Source organism: Pteronotus mesoamericanus, unplaced genomic scaffold (genome assembly GCF_021234165.1).
Source record: "Pteronotus mesoamericanus isolate MK-2021 breed Mesoamerican mustached bat unplaced genomic scaffold, CSHL_Meso_final contig_68, whole genome shotgun sequence".
In the NCBI taxonomy this organism is placed as follows: Eukaryota; Metazoa; Chordata; class Mammalia; order Chiroptera; family Mormoopidae; genus Pteronotus; species Pteronotus mesoamericanus.
The window spans coordinates 12237207-12244348 of NW_026555234.1; the positions used below are offsets into that span (position 1 = coordinate 12237207).

Here is a 7142-nt window from a genome sequence, read left to right on the forward strand (position 1 = left end):
GTGTACATGTACCATAGTTTTTTGATCCAATCATCTACTGATGGGCATTTAGGTTGCTTCCAACACTTGGCTATTGTAAATTGTGCTGCTATGAACATTGGGGTGCATAGGTTCTTTTGAATTGGCGTTTTGGGATTCTTAAGGTAGAGTCCCAGCAGGGGAATCACTGGATCAAAAGGGTTTTTCAGCTTTTTGAGGAAATTCCACACTGCTTTCCACAGTGGCTGCACCAGTCTGCATTCCCACCAACAGTGTACTAGGGTTCCCTTTTCTCCACAGCCTCGCCAGCACCTGTTGTTTATTGATCTATTTATGGTGGCCATTCTGACTGGTGTGATGTGGTATCTCATTGTGGTCTTAATTTGTATTTCTCTGATGGCTAGTGATGCTGAGCATCCTTTCAAATGTCTCTGGGCCTTCTGTATCTCTTCCTTGGAAAAGCGTGTGCCCAGGTCCTTTGCCCATTTTTTGATTGGATCATTTGCCTTCTTGGAGTGGAGTTGAGTGAATTTTTTATATATTTTGGAGATCAAACCTCTATCTGATGTATAATTAGCAAATATATTTTCCAATACGGTTGGCTCCCTTTTCATTTTGCTGATGTTTTCTTTAGCCATGCAGAAGCTTCTTATTTTGATGAGGTCCCACTTGTTTATTCTTTCCTTTATGTCCCTTGCTTTAGGAGACACATCGGTGAAAAAATTGCTGCGTGGGATATCTGAGAGTTTCCTGCCAATGTTCTCCTCTACTACCCAAAGCAATTTATAGATTCAGTGCAATCCTTATTAAAATACCAATGACGTATTTCACAGAAATTGAACAGACATTTCAAAAATTTATATGGAACCATAAACGACCCCGAATAGCTGCAGCAATTTTGAGAAAGAAAACAAAGTAGGAGGGATCACAATACTGGGCATCAAACTATATTACAAAGCCACTATACTCAAAACAATATGGTACTGGCACAAAAACAGACCCATAGACCAGTGAAATAGAATATAAAGCCCAGAAATAAGCCCAGGTCTATATGGGCAACTAATATTTGACAAAGGGGGTAGAAGCATAAAATGGAGCCATAATAGCCTCTTCAACAAATGCTGTTGGGAGAGCTGGACAGCTACATGCGAAAAGATGAAATTTGGTCATCAGCTGACACCATACACAAAAATAAACTCAAGATGGATAAAAGACTTAAATATAAGTAGCAACACCAGAGGTTGTTATTAGCAGCTGAGTTCCAAAATTGCCACTTAAAATTTAAAATGAAATTCTGCAGTTTGTCAGAAAGCATATCCATTCTTTACACTGTCACTGGTGACTTACCCACTTTCTTTAATATTGTAGTAAATAAACACTACTTTGTCGTTATGAAGAAAAAACTTTGATCAGACAGAGATTTTAATGTAGTTTGGAAGACTACAAATTCTTTCACTATACATAGTATATAATAGAGCAGGGTACACCTTGAATGGAAGTAACATGCAATGATTTGATTGTAGAAATGCTATGTAGTTTCTACTACATCAGAATTTTGTATAGGTGTTTACAGTTTGGAAGTTATAAGGATGAAAAAAGCAATTATTCAATGCTTACATAGTAGAGATGCCTGAATGTATATCATATAGTTACCACCAGACATGAACATGGAATTTACCAGAAAATTAAAAAAAATTAATAAGGAAGACTGACTTACATAACCTAAGCATAAAGATGGACTTTATTTTTTAAAAAGTCTTTTGAATACTATAAATTACAAAGTAAAGCAGACAACTACATAGAAACCCAGTGAATACATTTTGCCTGTACATGAAAACTTTATTGAAGTTATCCAATTAACAATTTCACCCTATTCACAATGGTGTCAGTAATAATGCTCTTTTTTATAAGGTTACTATACACCTTTACTTCAAATTTTATACTACACATTATTCCTTCCAGATAAACTGTTAAACACCAAATTCTTAGGTCATAATAATGGCACCTTTGAAAGGATTAATTTCCACTCAGTCTCTGGTGGCATTATTCCAAGCTAGTTTCTTTCAAGAATCATTAGGACTTCCCATATTTTCACTTTTAAGATGAAATTTTTCCACCAAAAATGGAGGTTACATTTTGTTTTCTACTGTATACATATCTAGATGGGTGGCAGCAAGAAAAGACAAAAGCTAAAAGGTAGCTATTAAATTAACTTAATCAATTGCAAAGAAGAGATATTTAGTTTATGGCAATTTTTTAAAAAAATTATTTACTTTTAGAGAGAGGGGGAAGGAGGGAGAAAAACAGGGAGAGAAACATCAATGTGTGGTTGCCTCTCATGCACCCCCTACTGGGGACCTGGTCCACAACCCAGGCATGTGCCCTGACAGGGAATCAAACCACCAACTCTTTGATTGGCAGGCCGGTGCTCAGTCCACTGAGCCACACCAGCCAGGGCAGCTCATGGCAATTTTAAATAAAAAATTAAGTAGTGTATATTTATAACCAGATGCTTGAGTCATCAGTAAATATGTTAAGAGAATAAAGTTGGTCCTATATGTCCAAGTGGAAATATTGACATTGCACTCCATACTTTACATTGAATATTCTAAGCCAATGGGAGTTATATTTAGAGTCCCAATGAGTACATGCTGACACTTAACATTTTCAACAATTTACTGGGTTCAGTATAGTCAATTCCTTTACTCACACTGTTTCATGAGTCCTTTCCCATTAATCTAAGTGTATGACAAGTGTTAAATTAGTTAAATGACAAGACTTTTCTAAGGTACAGTTGAAAATGCTGTGAAAAGAATCCCCATTTGTTTTGCCTGGAAAATTACAAATTGAATGCAGAAGTTTCTCAATGGGAAAAAGATCAAATTTCTTCTTCCGACCACAGCTGCCACAGACTATTTCTCAAAGACCTCACTTTCAAGCTGGTTCTCTTCTCCATGGCTGCACTAAGGAGCGAAACCAAAGAGCAAACAATCGAGCTCAAGGACAACTGGAGTGAAAAATGCAAGAAAATATTAACAGGCAAGCAATGGACCAACTACTCAAGATTCAGGTTAATGAATTCTATTACTGTATATAAGACTTTCATTGATGAGGAGGGCTTTGGGCATCCCATATGATCACAGAAATCTTTGCTTTTTGAGACTTTGGATATTTTTACAGTGTATTGTGCAATTTTCATAAAAAGTTATTTTTAACCAAATCATATCTTTAAAAGTGTTTATACCAAGGAAAAAAATAAACTGGTCATTATGGACAGCCTTAAATTACATTATTACAGTAGAAAACACAGAAGATGGAAGATAACTGAAAAGACTAATGCAACATTACATTCAAATGCATAGTTCCTGTACCTATGTAAAACATAGTTTTAGAAACCAAATCCAACATTTCTAGTAACCATAGAGACAGGTGATACAGGTGAAATTTGCCCTGAAAGCCCTTCTATCATGCTTGACATAAGGAGGTAGAAAGATGTAAGAACCAGGACATGCGAGACATGACATTTTATCTACTTCTATTTGCTTTATTGAGTGTGAAGTTTCTAAACTCAGTCACCTTCTTCAGCTTCAGACTCAGATTCTTCTTGAGCATTTCTGAGCCACTCCACAGACTTTTTCATTTGTTCAAGGAAAACACTTTCCCCCTTTGCAACATGTGCATCTTTATAGCACTTCAGAATGGGCTCTTCACTCCGGACTTCAGCTTTATAAAAAAGTATGGCTATTGTCTGGAAGGCTTTCATGAAATGGATGTTATCATAGCAATAGTCCTAGATCTCCAGCAACAGAACCAGCTCACACTGACCTCGAGCAGTAAAGGCAGCAAGCAGAGAGCTGTACTGCTTGAAGGGCTTGATTTTGGCTCTGCTGCACACATGCTCCTCTTTTTGTCCACTCCACAATGCTCATCACACTGGGCCAGACTATCCCAACGACAGTGGGCTCTGGGATGGTGGTGTTTTTATCCCCTCGTTGACATACAAAATTATATCTGTAAGTGGATCACCTGTGAAGGTGGTGTTGATTGAATCTATAAAAAGCAAAAAAAAAATGATGTTTATGAAACCATTTTCTGATGAATTGCTAGTGATGTCCATCTGTGCGTGTGTGTTGTTTCAGTCAACATTGCATTATTAAATGTTTCTTTTAATGGTAGATTTTTAGACTGCTGGATGGTTGATTGATCTCTTACTGATGATTTATTAAATCATAATGCTCACTGGTGTGAGATGAGAATGAAAGGTAGTTTTTTTCGTACAGTCCAGTTTACATGTATTCCTAGCTTTCGAAGTTCTCGAAGTTCTTTCTGGAGCTCCTTATGAGCTTCTGTGGTTGCTGAGTCTGAACATATTTTGAAGGCTCTGTTAAGCCTACGTCAGTAAAATACTTGTAAAGTGTTCGACATTTTCTTTTTTACTTTAGCTAATGTAAGTTTTATTATTTTATTTTATTTTCTCCATGACCATTTAGTCCCCTTGTACCCCCCACCTCTCAGCAGTCACCCACCATTGTCCATGTACAAGAGCCTTTTTGCTCAGTCTACCCCCACCCAACTTCCCCCTCAATGCTTTGTTTATTGGCAGGAAAAGCTCCATCAGTCCGCTATCCATGCCGAATTCCGAAGACTTGCAGCTACTGCAGTGATATCTTTTTCCTTTATCCATGATTTAAAGAACTTTACAGCAAAAGCTGCTGAAACCCCTTCTTTGGCCAAATTCTCACTATAAAGTCTATTAAGAATGGATGTAGTAAGTGCTCTATTAGCCGGAAGAACACCAGTCAACTTAGCCAATTGGTTCTTCTATGACTCGGAAAAACTCCAACAGCAGTAGGTTTTTACTTCATCTTCAACACCTTTCTCCAGGTATTTGTGGAACCTGATTAATGTGTTAAAACCCTGGGCAAATGTGGGCATGGTCTCCAGGTCTCCCTGTGCTGCAAGCAGGCTGACATCTGTACTGCCGTGTCATCTGCTGCTGCATTACCCGGGGCCAGCATTCCCTGGCCACCACAATGTCAAGGACTGTTTCTGGACATCGACAGAGAGCAAGTTTTTCTCCAGAAGCCTGGAGAAACTTTGCTACTGCTTCCAAATCAGTACCACTTTCAGCTGAGCCTTGAATAAAGCCATCTTGACACTGAGTGGGGTCAAACTTCTCTTTTTCATCGATTTTTATGGTTTTAAAATGCTGGCCTGATTGCATTGGCGTTTGCTGCTTTTGATTATTCATAAAAGACACTCCTGTCTCCAGTGCCGTCAGCCTCCCCAAGGAGCCGACCACAGGCGCCGAGGAGCTTTGGGGCAGGGCCCTGCCGCAGACTCACGTCCGGCCGTCCTATGGAGACCAGAGTCGATGTTCATGCAGTTACCTCCAGCGCAAGTCATCTAGCTCCCGAGCTGGAGGGGCAGGGCGAGCAATGAGCATGCATGCGGTCCCCTGCCTGTATCTCATTCTCAAGTACGTCCGGAATGATAAAATATTTTCTAAGTATTGACCCTATGAAATAGCGATTACCCTAGTAATCCATTTATAAATCTGCAATTTCAAGAAAAATGTTTTACAGAATCTAATTGCATATCCTTATTTGGCTCTATGCCAAAATACATTCCTGTGATGAAGTAAGATTGCAGCAGTTATACATAATTTTTTTTGGAGAGGGGTAGGATAGATCTAACAGAACTTTTTGGATAATAATATGAGGTATGGTTCTCTAGGAAAACATGCTTGCCTAACTTACTTTAATAAAAGTATTCATTTTTGAGGACTATTTAATAAAGCACACCTAGTTTTATACACTATAAATAAGCATAGTGGATTCTGGTGGCTTCTGGAAGGGGGTCTGGTGACCCTCTTCCGGGCCAGTGCACTCATCCCCAGCGGCTGAAAATACCGGTGGCTGGACACTCTCCAATGTGCCTTCAGTGGGCAGTCCCCTCACCTCCAGGGAATTCCCCCCAACATGAGGCTGACCTGTGGCCTGAGACCAGACAATGACAACACAGGAAGGCCCCCCTCCTTTGCCTCAATTTGAGACACTTTAAGGACCATCCTACTCCAGAACTCTCTGTAGGATCAGCTAAGAAATCAGCTGCATCCACAAAGCAGGTCAACCTCTCTCTGTATTCCATCCTGCCTCCCCCATTTCCTCCTTCCTTACAGTTCATCGCTCCCAGAGATACCCCAGCAAAATTTCACTGTGCAATTCTCCATTGCCAAGTCTGCTTCTCAAGAACCCAAACTAAGACAACACACATTACATCAACAGATATGTAAATGGACAGATGAAGTTTTGAGCCGCTCACTCCTATGTGACTAAAAGTATGTTTCCCTCCAAGTGGAACTGGAAATTTGATTCATAAATTACTGAGTCTCAATTTATCCTACAAGTATATGAGAATCCCTTTATTGTGAACACTTCTTTTTCTGAAAAATTTTCTCAATATTTTAGTCTATAACATTCATTGGAGAGAGAACCATGTGCAGCATCTGCCATCGTTTCTAATATCGCATCGAGCTTTTTCCTAAATTCAAAATTGAGTCTCTCCCAGGTATTGAAGTCATCAGTAGCAGAGCTCAATTTCAGGCTCATTTTGTCTGACTCCAAAATCTGGTCTCTTTCTATTGTGTGTTACTCTAAAATTAGTAATGAATCTCTGAATAGAGAAGAAAGCCAAAAGCCATTCTCTTTGTTTCAACAAATTGTGTTAAAATATATCCATTTCAAATTACGTTAAAATATATCTAAAGTGAAATATATCAGTTTATAAGAAAAACGACCCATCCTTAAGCAAATGGGACTTGTAATAGTATAGGTTTACACACACATTGCACACACAATCATACTTAATAGTTGAAGGGAACCAAGTTACCCTAGCCTACGCTCTCAGTTTTAGAGCAGAGGAAACTGAGGTCCAGGGTAGAGGAGTGATTTGCACAAAGCCCTCAGACAGTGGGAGAATTCAACCTGACTTCCAAATACTAAACTTGAAATAATTCAGCCTGTAAGTCACACTCAAGGTGGAGAACACAGAAAGTGATGATTAACTTTACCCCACAAAATATCATTTATGTATGAAATTACAATAGAATTGTTTGAGATAGGCCACATGCCTTGTTTGATTTCTAAAAATTCAATTAAACA

At 38.8% G+C, this 7142-nt stretch overlaps 1 pseudogene; it reads right to left on the reverse strand.

The window, feature by feature from the left end:
* Positions 1-3547: 3547 nt before the first annotated feature.
* Positions 3548-5230, reverse strand: LOC129077695 (eIF5-mimic protein 2-like; annotated as a pseudogene).
* Between the last annotated feature and the right edge of the window lie 1912 nt (positions 5231-7142).